Source organism: Peromyscus eremicus, chromosome 11 (assembly GCF_949786415.1).
Source record: "Peromyscus eremicus chromosome 11, PerEre_H2_v1, whole genome shotgun sequence".
Taxonomy (NCBI): Eukaryota; Metazoa; Chordata; class Mammalia; order Rodentia; family Cricetidae; genus Peromyscus; species Peromyscus eremicus.
In genome coordinates this window covers 52242812-52257051 of record NC_081427.1, presented here as the reverse complement: position 1 = coordinate 52257051, position 14240 = coordinate 52242812, and the positions used below count along the sequence as shown (strand labels likewise).

The following is a 14240-nucleotide window of genomic DNA, read 5'->3' as shown; positions in this document are numbered from 1 at the left end:
TATATGACACTCAGACTGTGGCTTTCAATAACACCATGAAAGTGGGTTGTAAAGTGATGGTAAGGACATCCGGGGAATGTGTTGGGATGAGTACGTACTTAGAGCCTGTCCATGAAACAGCTACAAGGAGCTTAAAGGATAAAACACAGTTTCCCAGCACTGTGGGAGTGGAGGCGAGAGGATCACTGGGGCTTGCTGGATGCTAGCTCAGCTCAGGTTCAGTGAGAGACCCTGTTTCAAGGGAACAAGATGGGAACTTAAAGAAGAGGATGCTCCCAAGTGGTGGCAGAATGCCTTTAATCCCAGCACTCCAGAGGCAAAGACAAGCAGGTCTCTGAGTTCAAGGCCCACCTGGTCTACAGAGTGAGTTCCAGGACAGCCAGGGCTACACAGAGAACCCTGTCTTGAAAAAAAAGGGGGCTGGATTGTTCCATGTCTCCCTTTGGCCTATATATAGTACACACAATGTAAATACACGCATATACTCATAAACACACATTTACGGAAGAAACAAAGTAATAATAAATAAAAATTTTAAAGAGTAAAAAAATGAGAAAACTCTAGATTCATAAAAAGGACAACAAAGGACAAAACCCATATCAGATAGCTCACAACCTCCTATAACTCTAGTTCTAGGGGATCTAATATCCCCTTCTGAGCTCTGTGAGCACCAGGCATATACGTAGTACACAGAGATAATTGCAGGCAAAACACCCATGCACATAAAATCAAATATTTTAAAAAATAAGTAAAGGAAAAAGAAAAAAGTGACCATTGTAGTCGAGCATCTTCTAACTTCAAAATTAGATGGGAACACTCCATTTATTTCTCTATTTCAGTTGAGGATAGGTCTTGCTACATAGCCCTGACATGTGATTTTAAAAGGACAGGAACTAAGGAGAACTGGAGGGAGATAAGAGAGGGCGATTGGAGGATGGTGGTGACCATGATTGGAATACACTGTCTCTCTATATATGTAAAGGTCGTAATGTTTATATCATTATCATATAAAATTAATGAATGTTAATAAAAATATTTAAAAATATTTTTAAGGGGCTGGCGAGATGGCTCAGAGGTTAAGAGCACTGGCTGCTCTTCCAGAGGTCCTGAGTTCAATTCCCAGCAACCACATGGTGGCTCACAACCATCTATAATGAGATCTGGTGCCCTCTTCTGGTGTGCAGGGATACATGCAGGCAAAACATTGTATACATAATAAAGAAATAAATCTTAAAAAAAATATTATTAAGGACTTGGGATACTTTTACTATTCTATCTCAAGACCAAATAATTATTTAAAACTTCATAATTAAGGTGGTTGGGTACTGGCACATGTGTTCAACCCCAGCACTTGGGAGGTAGAGACAGGGGGATCTCTGTTCAAGGCCAACCTCGTATACAGAGTGAGTTCTAGGACAGCCAGGGTTGCTAGACAGAGAAACCCTGTGTCAAAAACAAAACAAAACAAAAAAAAAAAACCCCACACATACAAAAACAAAACAAATAGAAAAAAAGCAAAAAAAAACCCTGTTACATTTAAAAGTTAAATAATTAAACTTAAATTTTTCTAAGGCCAAAACGATTTAGTGCAATTTTAGGCATGCATTGCGTGCACACAGGACACAACTGTGGAACTGAACAAAGACCACAGAGACACCAACACACTTGCAGATTTTCATGCCTTCAAAGGGATACCATAGTAAAAGACATTTATTTCTCAAGTGCTGGATTTTTAAAATAGAGTAGATTTTAGATAATTCATATTAAAGCATTTAGTATAAAACAAAGCTATGTTTTTCTTCCTCTAGCTTTCTAAGAGCTAGGATTCCATGTGTTCAACATTATGCCCAGAAGTACTCACTTTTCAATCTGTATATATTTATCTCTGAAAATATATATATATATATATATATATATATTTTTTTTTTTTTTTTTTTTTTTTTTGGTTTTTCGAGACAGGGTTTCTCTGTGTAGCTTTGCGCCTTTCCTGGAACTCACTTGGTAGCCCAGGCTGGCCTCGAACTCACAGAGATCCGCCTGGCTCTGCCTCCCGAGTGCTGGGATTAAAGGCGTGCGCCACCACCGCCCGGCTGAAAATATATTTTAATTTCTAAGTGAAAACAACAAATTTCATTTTGAAATTGAACTTTTATACAGTTTTTTTATGTGTAGAAAAGAGATAAAAATTAACTTGAAGATTGACTGAAATGGATGGGGTCAGAGCAGCGCAACAGTAAAGGTCTTGCCTCGCGTGTCCAACTCACTGGTTCCCTCCCCAGCACTGGAAAAGAAAACCACTTGGAACATCTTAGACAATAGCAATAGAAAACCCTAAATTCTAGAATGAGGAGGACAGGAAAACTAGCTTGCAATCAAAAGAATCAGAAAGGCATGGAATAGTCAAACATGGTGGTACGTCTCTGTAGAGCCAGCACTCGGGAGACTGAGGCAGGAGGGTCATGGGTTCAAGTCCTACTGTGCTGGATAGCATTTCTAAGACAGTCTGGGCTCATAGAGAGACACTGTCTTTAAGTGTGTATGCTGTGGGATGGTCTGTATGTCAAATGTGTTGCTGATTGGTCAATAAATAAATCACTGATTGGCCAGTGGCCAGGCAGGAAGTATAGGCGGGACTAACAGAGGAAAATTGAGAGAACAGGAAGCTGGGTGAGAGGGACACTGCCAGCCACCTCGATGACAGCTTGTGAAGGTGCCGGTAAGCCACGAGCCATGTGGCAAGGTATAGATTAAAGGAAATGGATTAATTTAAGCTGTAAGAACAGTTAGCAAGAAGCCTGCCACGGCCATACAGTTTGTAACCAATATAAGTCTCTGTGTTTACTTGGTCGGGTCTGAGCGGCTGTAGGACTGGCAGGTGAGAGAGATTTGTCCTGACTGTGGGCCAGTCAGGAAAACACAAGCTACATGTGTATATGCACACAACCAAAACCAAGATCTAACTCTGATGAGATAAAAGCTAGATAGGGAGTGTCATGGGAGGAAAGAGATGAAACTATAAGGATGTATCCTTCACAACAGGAACCAGAGGAGAGGGCAGATCCTATCCACAGGGAAAACATGGACAGAGAGGGATAACCATTGAAGTACATTCCAAGTCAAGAGAATCCACCATGCTCACTTGGGGAAAAACTTGGTATGATCTTCTAATGGGTCGTCCCCTTCCTCCCATTTTGACATACATCCTCCACAGGAAAAACACCGGACAGTGTCGTTTTTGCCTAGAATAAGGGAATATGGTCAGTTCAACAGCACATACACCTGTCAACTCACAAGCAGATAATAACTCCAGATTTCACTACTGAAATCCTGTTTGCAGCTCCAATTGGATTGCGTGGCAAAGTCATGCATGGGTCACGAGGGGGCACTAGTTCACACAGGACATTTGGTCCTTCAATGGGGTGTTCAGTAATAGCCACTGAATGTTCCTGTGCACCCTGTGCTCTGATGAACACTCTCTCCCAAACTCATCCTGGAAGATTTGCCATGAGAATCTGGAACAGAAGATCAGTGAGAGCAGAGATTTTTGTCTGATTTGGACACCAATGACTTTCACAGACACAGACGATCAATAAGCATTTGCTTAAAGATAAATCAGAAAGAATATACTTGTAATGGGGGCTGAGATGGAAGAACAAATTTAGGCATCTCTATGCTAGCTAGATTATGAAGAATCCCTTGTCTCTTCTCACATTATTGCCAGCTGTGTTTCATTAGAAATGGGACATGTCATCTTGAGACTTGAGGAAGGCAGCCAGGAGGACACAAAGGGTCCAGACCGTGTGGTGAGATCATTTGTGCCAGTGGAAGATGTCTGTTGATGGAGTGACTGCAGAATCCACACGTTCAGAGGCTGAGCTATGGAATTTGAAGGTCTTGGGGGCCCCCAAGGAGATCCATGACACCTTGTGGAGTGTGAAGAGAAAGGCAGGAGCAGGATTAGAGTGTGTGCTGGACACAAGATACTGACGAGGTACCAGAGAGAGGCTCAGCCGTAAGGTCACTTGTGGATCTGCAAAGGACTCGGGTTTGGTTCCAGCAGCCACCTGGTGGCTCACAGCCATTTATAACCCCAGTTCCAGAGGATCCAACACCCTGTCTGGCCTCTGAGGGCACCACACAGGCTTGTGGCAGGAACACATGCAGGCAAACACTCACACACATAAACATAAAATAAAGAAAGTACAAAGCTGACTCACCTGTGTAGAAAAGGCCTGCTCTCACCAGAGCTTCAACAGCCCCAGGGGATTCATGGGGCCAGTCCTTAAAGGTGTCCAGCCTTAGTTCTTCATTAGCAAAGACGCTGTCATTGCAGTAAGCTTGAAAAACAGATGTAGGTGAGAGCACCAGGCTTTGATCACAAAGTTCAAGTAACTGTGTGTGCAGGTGGAATGATCTGGGGTACTGTGCTTGCATCAAGATAATTGAGGGTGGTTAGAAAAGCATGAAGTCACCTCACTGCAGTGTGAATATTTCTTTGTTTCTTCACAGTGCACTGGGCCATTTAAGAACACTTTGGGGGACGGGGGATATAGCTCAATTTGCAGAGTGCTCTCTTGGCATTCAGGAAGTCCTAGGTTGGTTCCATCCCCAGCACCTGAGAAGCTCTGTCTCAGCACTCAGCAGGAGGGCCAAAAGTTCAAGGTTCATCTGAGTTTGAGGCCAGCCTGGGATAGGAAGGACCCTGAAAGTGCTTCCAAAACAGTTTATCCAAGATTTTAGTTGTTTTAAGGGAAACATCAGCTATGGCTCCGCCTGTACTGTAGTTTAGCTATGCTCACCTACACTCAAAACTAAGCCACTTCGATGACGCTGTGGTATAGATGTTTGCCGCTAAACCTAACAAGCTTTTAACTAATTCCTGGAACTCTTGGGTAGAAGGAGAGAACTGACTCCTGTAAGTTGTCCTCTGACTTTTGCACCTTCACACATGGGACCCATGCATACCCACATACAATACTAAGTAAAAAATTGAGTGTAAATTTTAAAAAGTTTACTTTTAAAGATTTATTAATTTTTATTTTTGATGTAGGTGTTTTTTCTGCGTGTTTGACTGCACCACATGGGTGGAGTGCCCCTGGAGGACAGAGGAGGGCACTGGATCCTCTGCAACTGGACTTGCAGAGTTGTGAGCTGCCATACATGTGCTGGGAACCTAACCCCAGTCCTTTGCAAAGCAGTAAGTGAGCTGGAGCTCTGAGCCATCTCTCCCACCCATAAAGAAAAACAAAAACAAACCAAAGTCCTTCCATAACAGGGAAGTCACTTATGAATGTAATTTTTAAAGCAAGTTGATGAGGGCTGGAGAGATGGCTCGGTGGTTAAGAGCACTTACTGCTCTTCCAGAGGACCCAAGTTCAATTCCCAGCAATCACATCAGGCTTTCACAGATGCCTGCTACTCCAGCTCCAAGGGATCTGGTACCCCGTCTGACTTCCAAAAGCACCTGCACACATGTGGCACCACACAGACATGGGGGTGTGGGGGAACACAGGAAAGGAAAGAAAGAAGCAAAGTGTTTGGAATGTGCCTGAGGTTTTACCTGACACCATAGGTAATTCTCTTCTGACCCAGGAATTCACAAAATGTTCTCCCTGAGGGAAAGAAATTCAGGTTACTGACTGATTTATAAAATACACATCTATCTGTGAGCTGCAAGTGAAGGACTTCCCCCACTAAAGCCAAGTTTCCTTAGAGCAGCAGAATTGTTCACAAAGCAGTCCTTTAGTTTTGGGTTGATTACCATTGATGTTGGAAATGGGAACTTTCTCAGGGTCACTCTTAGGGGACACGCAGCTCAGCAACAGAACTGCAGTCACACACAGATGTTTTTTGACTCATGAGGAACTGAGCCACAGGAAGGAAGCTCACCTCAGAAGGACCTTTCCAATTGAGCAACTCTCCCTCCGAGAAAACTGCACCCAGACTTTCAGTCTGTGCTCTCTGCAGACGCTGCCTCTGAGTCAGTCAACCATGACATCCTCCCTTGGCTTCTGTTTGGGCTAAGTTTCCCAGCTCTTGCCACTAGGAAGTCCCTACTACTTTAGAGCCTAGACAGCCAGGGGCAGGAGCCAGCTGAGGTCCCTGCTGTCACCAGGAACTAGGACAGAAGACTGAGTCAGGCATCCAGAGGGAGGCAGCAGGAAGCCAGGGCAGTGGCCTCAGTCAGAGGGAAGATGGAGGAGGCAGAGGAAGCCACCCAAAGCCAGCCTGCAAAACCACCTCACACGGGTCCAGCTGAGCAAGACCACAAGATTGTTGTGTCTCCACTCTGCAGAGAAGAGGCAGGAGAATGGATCCATGAAAAATAAAAATCCTCACCCTGAGGATTCCGATATTACTAGGTGATGAACACACACTATTGTCAAACAGAGTTTGCTGTTGTGAATTACCGTTACATGGACAAATCCCTTGTAGCTTTTAATATACTGGGCAATTTCCTCTGAGGATTTCTTACTTTGAAGAAATTCACACCTATAATGAAAAATATAATTAAAAATTACCCCAATACTGTGACAAAGATTATCTATATCACAATAAATATTTGCGAAATACCCATCAAATTGTTGAATTAGATACCTCAATAAAACTGTCAAAAATTTCCTGAAACCTTACTCATGAGGACTAACATCATGCTGTTAGAAAAATTTAAATTATATCAATGATAAAATATATCATTATTTAAAATCAAACTTTGTGCCGGTTAGTTATTTTGTCAACTTGACACAAGCTAGAGTCATCTGGGAAGAAGGAGCCACAGTTGAGAAAATGCCTCCACCAGATCAGCCTGTAGGCAAGTCTGCGGGGTATGTTTTTGATTAATGATTGATTTGGGAGGGTCCAGTCCACTGTGGGCAGTGCCACCCCTGGGCAGGTAGTCCTGGGAGGCATGAGAAAGGTAGCTGGGCATGAGCCTGGGAACAAGGCAGCAAGCAACGTTCTTTCATGGTGTCTGTCTGCTCCTGCTCATGTTCCTGCCCCGATGTCCCTCAGTGGCGGACTGTCATCTGGACATGCAAACCCTCTCCTTCTCTGGTTGCTTTTGGTCATGGTGCAACAGAAAGCAACAGCAACAGAAAGCAGACTATGACAAGCCTTCATGTCATTTTAATTTTGATTTCAAGACAGCCTCTCCCTGCGTTGTGGTGGTGATGTCATACTCTTGACCTCAACCAGTTCCCCCAAGAGAAGCCTGGACTACAGGCTTACACTACTGTTCTTTTCTTGAAACACATATGCAATAGAATCAAAGATAGTGATTCACAGTAAGCAGAGTGTGCAACACACACACACACACACACACACACATACACACACAAAATCAATGTAAAAAAAATCCCAAGAGATGGAAGAAGGGCCTTGAATACTGGCAATGATATTTAATGGTATTAGGCATTAATTCTCATCTTTTTAGGAAACATAATGATACCATGGTTCTTTTTTCTTTTCTTTAATCACTATTTAAAGTTATACACTAAAAGAATAACAAATGGAACCATGTGTTAGCTGGAATTTGCTTTGACATAACCTGATCCTTAGTATTCCGAGCAGATGGCGGGAAAGACACAGGCGAAATATGATTTGGCCAGACTCGGTGAGGTGCTCACTATGCTTTCTGTACTTTGTGAGATTTCCATAATAAAAGTTTGGAAACCAGTTAAAGGAATGAAATTGTATGTGGCAGAAACAAAAACAATAGGTACACAAAACCACCACTAAATGCATTATTAAAAATGATTAAAATATGATTCCTTTCCTAAGCAGGTGAAAGACCACCACAATAACAAAAACTCTGATTCTCTGAAGCAAAATCCACTTGCTCTCCCTCCTGTGGTCCTGGTGACCCAGGCATCTGGTCTCCTTGCCATTTTTTTTTTTTTAAATCAGAAGATGGCCTTGAACTCCTGATTCTACTGCCTCCTCCCTCCTAGCACTGGGATTACAGATGTGTGCCATCGCATCCAGTAACCATCTTCATTTTGTGCAGGTTCTATAGGGTGTGAAACCAGCTGTTATATTTTGTTGTTGTTTTTTGTTTTTAGAAACAGGGTTTTTCTGTGTAGCTTTGGTGCCTGTCCTGGAACTCACTTTGTAGACCAGGCTGGCCTCAGACTCACAGAGATCCACCTGCCTCTGCCTCCCAAGTGCTGGAATTAAAGGCGTGCACCACCACCAGCCCCCCAACCTGTAATATTTTAAACATATCATCTTCTTTTACTTATACACCATTTTCATCCCTGTTCAGATGAACTCACTTGTTAGTTAAGGTAAATCATGAAACTGCTACTTGACAAGACATTTTGCACGACTAGGGATAAAAAAAAAATACACCATTTAGTGGGGCAGTGTTAGCACACACTTTTAATCCTAGCATTCGGAAGGCAGAGGCAGATGGATCTCTGGTAGTTCAAGGCCAGCCTGCTCTACAGAGTGAGTTCCAGGACAGTCAGGACTACACAGAGAAACCCTGTCTCAGGGAAAAAAATTATTTAGTAACAGTGAGAGGGGCTGGAGAGTGGGCACTTAATGTATTTGCAGAAGATGTGAATTCAGTGCTCAGCACTCACTTTTGAAACTGAGAAGCTTTTGTAGGGCAAAGGACATGGTCAACAAGACAAAATGACAGCCTACAGAATGGGAAAAGATCTTCACCAACCCCACATCTGACAGAGGGCTGATGTCCAGAACATATAAAGAACTCAAGAAATTAGACATCAAAATACCCAATAGTCCAATTAAAAATAATGGGCTATAGAGCTAAACAGAGAATTCTCAACAGAAGAAACTCAAATGTCTGAAAGACATTTAAGGAATTGCTCAACATCCTTAATCATCAGGGAAACGCAAATCAAAATGACTCTCAGATGCCGTCTTACACCCGTGAGAATGGCTAAGATCAAAAACACTGAAGACAGCTTATGTTGGAGAGGATGTGGAGCAAGGGGAACACTCCTCCACTGTTGGTGGGAATGCAAACTTGTACAGCCACTTTAAAAATCAATATGGCGCTTTCTTAGAAAATTGGGAATTAACCTCCCTCAAGACCCAGCTATACCACTCTTGGGCCTATACCCAAGGAATGCTCAATCATACTACAAGGACACATGCTCAACTATGTTCATAGCAGCATTATTTGTAATAGCCAGAACCTGGAAACAACCTAGATACCCTTCAATTGAAGAATGGATAAATAAAATGTGGTACATATACACAATGGAGTACTACTCAGCAGAGAAAAACAATGACATCGTGAGGTTTGCAGGCAAATGGATGGATCTAGAAAAAATCATCCTGAGTGAGGTAACCCAGACTCAGAAAGACAAACATGGTATGTACTCACTCATAGGTGGATACTAGATGTAAAGCAAAGGATAACCAGACTGCAACCCACAGCTCCAGGGACTAGTAAAGAGGAACCTAAGAAAGACACAGGGATCGCCCAACAAGAGAGAAATGGATGAGATCTACATGAGCAAACTGGGGGTGGGGGATAATGTAGGGCAAGGGTCAGGGGAAAGAGAGCTTAGGGGAGCGGGAGGTCCCAGCTGGATCAGGAGCAGAGTGGGAGAATGGGGAGGGAGATACCATGATGAATGTAGACTAGGGGAATAGGAAGAAGCAGAGTGCTAGAGAAGTCCCCAGAAATCCACAAATATGACTCCACTATAGAATGCTGGGAATGGTCGAGATGGTGCCTGAGCTGACCTGCTCTGGTGATTGGATGGCTGAACACCCTGGCTGTCATGATAGAACTCTCATCCAGTGTCTGATGGAACCGGATGCAAAGATCCACGGCCGGCCCCAGATGGAGCTCCAGGAGTCCAATTGGCAAGAGAGAGGAGGGATTGTATGAGCGAGAGATGTTGAGACCATGATTGGAAAAAGCACAGGGACAGATAGCCAAACTAGTGGAAATGCATGAACTGTGAACCAATGGCAGAGGAGCCCCCATGGAACTGGAGCAGGACCTCTGGATAAGTGGGACAGTTGATTAACTTGAACTGTTTGGGAGGCCCCCAGGCAGTGGAGCCGGGACCTGTCCTTGGTGCATGAGCTGGCTTTTTGGAGCCTGGGACCTATGCTAGGACACTTTGCTCAGTCTTGGTGTAGGGAGCAGAAGACTGGAACTGCCTCGGCTAAGTCTTCCAGGCTGGGCTGACTCCCCAGGGGAGACCTTGCCTTGGAGGAGGTGGGAATGGGGGGTGGGTTGGGGGTGAGAGCTGGGGGGTGGGAGGAGGGAGGACAGGAGAATCCATGACTGATATGTGAAATTAAGTTAATTATAAAATAAAAAATTAAATAAATAAATAAATAAATAAATAAATAAATAAATAAATAAATAAATAACAAAAACAAACAAACAAACAAAACCAAAACCAACAATAAACCTTGAAAATAAGAATAAAGGGTTTGTCTGCTTACTTGGGGAACCACTTGGCATGCTCCTTCCAAGGATCGTCTCCTTCTTCCCAGTTTCCCAAGCATCCACCACAGGAGAAACACTGCACATTGTCCCTTTTACCTACAGATGCAGAAAAACATTTTGACTGGCCAGCAATGGCACCAGGTGAGACCTTGGAGCTGATCATCTTGTGCCAGAACAAGACTCCAGCATGCCTGTTCTTCCATGACCTCTCTGGCTGAATCCCTGTCCACAGTCCCACTGCCCTAAATGACTCCCTTCCAAGCTCTGGACCTCCATCCCCCAGCCATCCCTTCCTCCATATACACAGTCCTCACACACTGGCTTCTCCTAGACCAAAGTGATTAAGAAGTGAGCAAATATAGGACTCACCGGAGTGATTCCCCTAGAAGGCCTAAGAGTTAGCTTTCTATGGAAAAGGAGGCACATTTCTCTAATTCTTTGAAACTCAGTGAAGTAACCTATGAAATGTGGGGGAAGGGCAAACTGGCTGAATTAGAATTAGTGTTCAATCCATGCATAGCGTACTCTGTGTACATAGTACATAGTACTCTGCACACTGCAGACACTGCTATAATTATCATTCACATCTGCCCTAACACCTGTGTGTGGCTAAGGCATTTCAAGGTGCAGTGTGCTCAAAGGCAGTTTGCCTCATGGATGGGGGTTAAACAAATGAAAGAATCCTCCCAAAACTATAGAAATTAAACGAATCAAGGAAATACATGAGTAGTGATGTTCATAAAACTAGAGGAAAGTGGGATGGAGCTATCTCATGATCCATTTTCATGACCTTATGAACTGAACTAGTGTTTTCCAGAGTCTTTTTATTTTTGTTTTCCAGTGCTGGAACTAAGGCAATGGCCAAGTCAACCCTCTAGTAATGAACTATACCCTCAACCTCCAGTTAATAGTTTCTAAGGTCCACATTTACAGAAAAGAAACTTTCATTTTACACATACTTAGAAAGCTAATAATACTTCACTAAAAGCAAATTAAAGTGGAAGTAAAATTATTAAAGTTGATGTTCAGCGAACTAGATCTCCTCTAACACATTTAACAAATAAAGAATGATTAACCAGAGGTAGTAGAAGAGGAGGAGGAGGAGGACAAAAAGGAGGAAGAAGAGGAGGAAGAGAAGGAAGAGGAAGAAGAAAATAAGGAGAGAAAGAAGAAGGAGAAGGAGAAGGAGGAGGAGGGGAGGAGGAGGAGGAGGAAGAGGAGGGGAGGAGGAGGAGAGAAGGAGAAGGAGGAGAGGAGAGGAGAGGAGGAGGAGGAGAGGAGGGGAGGAGGAGGAGGAGGAGAGAAGGAGGAGGAGGAGGAGAGGAGGGGAGGAGGAGGAAGAGGAGGAGGAGGAACAGAGGGCAGGAGAGATGGGTCAGTGACTAAGAGGGCTCTTGCAGGGGACTGGAGTTTGGTTCCCAGCACCCACTGTAGACAGCTCACAACCACGTGAAACCACTGCTCCAGAGGCTATAGTGTTCTTTTCTGGACTCTCTGGACACCTGCACTCACAGGGCAAATATCACACACACACACACACACACACACACACACACACACACACACACACACTTTTTAAAAAATGGAAACTAAACTTTATGTTTAACAGAAACACCTCACAAAATGGAATCCAGTTACCTGTAAAGACAAAGCCAGCTGCTGAGAGCACACGGGGCGATGTCCCATGGGCATAAAACGGCCAGTTCTCAAAGGACTCCAGTCTGGCCTCCTCCTCTTGGTACCTTGCTTTGCCACCTCTCAGCTTCTCGGGACTCTTCACCCTTATGTCGTACTTGCCGATGTTACCGACGTCTTTGCCCAAAAGGAACTCGCATCCTGGACGGAATTTCTTGTGGCTTTCTATGGGAAGATTCCTGAGTCTGGTGCAAAAGAGGATTAAGCTACAGCAGAAGCACTGAACCCCAAGTTTCACCCCAGTGTGGTAAAACCCAGCGGCTGCCATCTCCTGTGGCGTCCATGATCTGAAAGTGTCATAGGCCTCGAAGGTCTTTAATCGCTTGGCTTCACTGCGCATGTGCGAGTTAAAACCTTTCTTCATTTTCATTCGTTCCTGATGGTCTTCTTCTTCTCGTCTCTTTATGACCTGAAACGCATCCACACCGAGAAGAGCAGAGAACTCAGAGGCCAAATCTTCATCAAATTCCGAAATCCTCTCCTCAAAGGCTTCTCCTTCGGCTGCCATATTCTAGTAGAGAAAGGAAAGCAATATTTAGCCAGGCAGTGTGGACAGGTGCACACATGCCACACAGCTCATGGGGAGGTCAGAGCACTTTTCTAGGTTGCTTCTCTTCCTTCCAACATCCCTCCAGAGTGGGATATGAGGATCAAGTCAAGTCGTCAGGCTCAGAAGACATGCACTTTTACCCCGAGTCACCTTGCTCCCTACCTCCTCCATTTTGAAAGTTTGGTAAGGCTTAATGGCTTAATTCCTGCCCTAATGTAGAACATGTAAGCCATTCCCATTATTTTCTTCATAAATAAAGATGAGTTCAATGTTCTATAGTTTTAAAATAAATCTTTATTGCCTTTGCCCTTGATTCCTCCCAGAACCTGAAGGCAAGAACCTCCTGCTCTGGACATCACACACTTTGTATGTAGCCCTTGGTGGGATCGAGCTTAAACAGGTCTGGAAGCCTTCTCCCTGAGGATTAGCTCTCATGGTACCTGAAGGTCTGTGCAAGCTACCGAGGGAGAAAAGCAATCAGTACCCCTGCCCAACAGGAAAGCCTATGACCCTCTCCAAAGACTGACTCAGTAAGGTATATTTACTTACAGGACAGGGAAGCCACACCCATGAAAATTCAACAATATGGTCGCCCAAACAAGCCCTGCAGAATGACACCAGTTGGACATGCCAATGTGGATGGGGGAAATGTCACAAGGCCTCAGCTCTATAAGAAGAAGCAGAGGTGATGAATAGCTGCTGAGAGAGGGGGCATTGCTCTTCATCAGGGACAAGGCCCCGATAGGTTGTCCAATCCCAAGGGGTCAGCCCTAAACACATACACATGCGATCAACACTAAATGGACTCAGTAAGGTGCATGCGTGTGTGTGCGTGTGTGTGTGTGTGTGTGTGTGTGCGCGTGTGTGTGTGTGTGTGTGTGTGTGTGTGTGTGCGTGTGTGTGTGTGTGTGTGTGTGTGTGTGTGTAATAATTAAGGAAGAGATCATGAATTTGAGAGGGAGTTTGGTAAGAAGAGAGAGGGGAGGGTGGAAATGATGTAAATACACTCCTCAGATATGAAGTTTGTCAGGGACAAGGACAGAATCTCTAAGGACAGGGAACTAGATCATCTTATAGTCAGGTTGCCTAGCAACAGGACATTGAGGCAGAGCCCTTGACCCTTTCACCCTGTAAACATCCTATACAAACATCCTTAGCTTGCCCTACCTTATGCAGATGACAGCTTCTTGCTCCCCCCACCCTGCAGGAACTATATAAACCTTCCTGGAGAAAAATAAAGTGGCACCTTGATCAGAATCTAGACTTGGTGTATTTCCTTTGTATCTCCTGTCCCTATCACTCCGTCCTTAGGGTGGGCGAGAACCCGTTGTAGCCCTGCAGGCGGGGCAGAAGTTATCAAAAAGTTTTAAATAAGACAAAACTAGGACCACCTTTGGCATATGACTAATCCACACATTGCAGTATTCTCAAGAGAATATCAAATCCACCTTTGGGTAGAGTTAGACTCAACCCCTTCAAAGATGCTTTATCTACGCCATTCAGTTTGGAATTTGCCTACCTCCCTACATTTAGCAAAAACTGCAGCAAAAT

At 44.1% G+C, this 14240-nt stretch overlaps 1 pseudogene; it reads right to left on the bottom strand.

Annotated features, from left to right (window-relative positions):
- The window catches only part of LOC131921783 (baculoviral IAP repeat-containing protein 1b-like), a 31981-nt pseudogene extending 19334 nt beyond the window's left edge, over nucleotides 1-12647 (bottom strand).
- Nucleotides 12648-14240: the final 1593 nt, after the last annotated feature.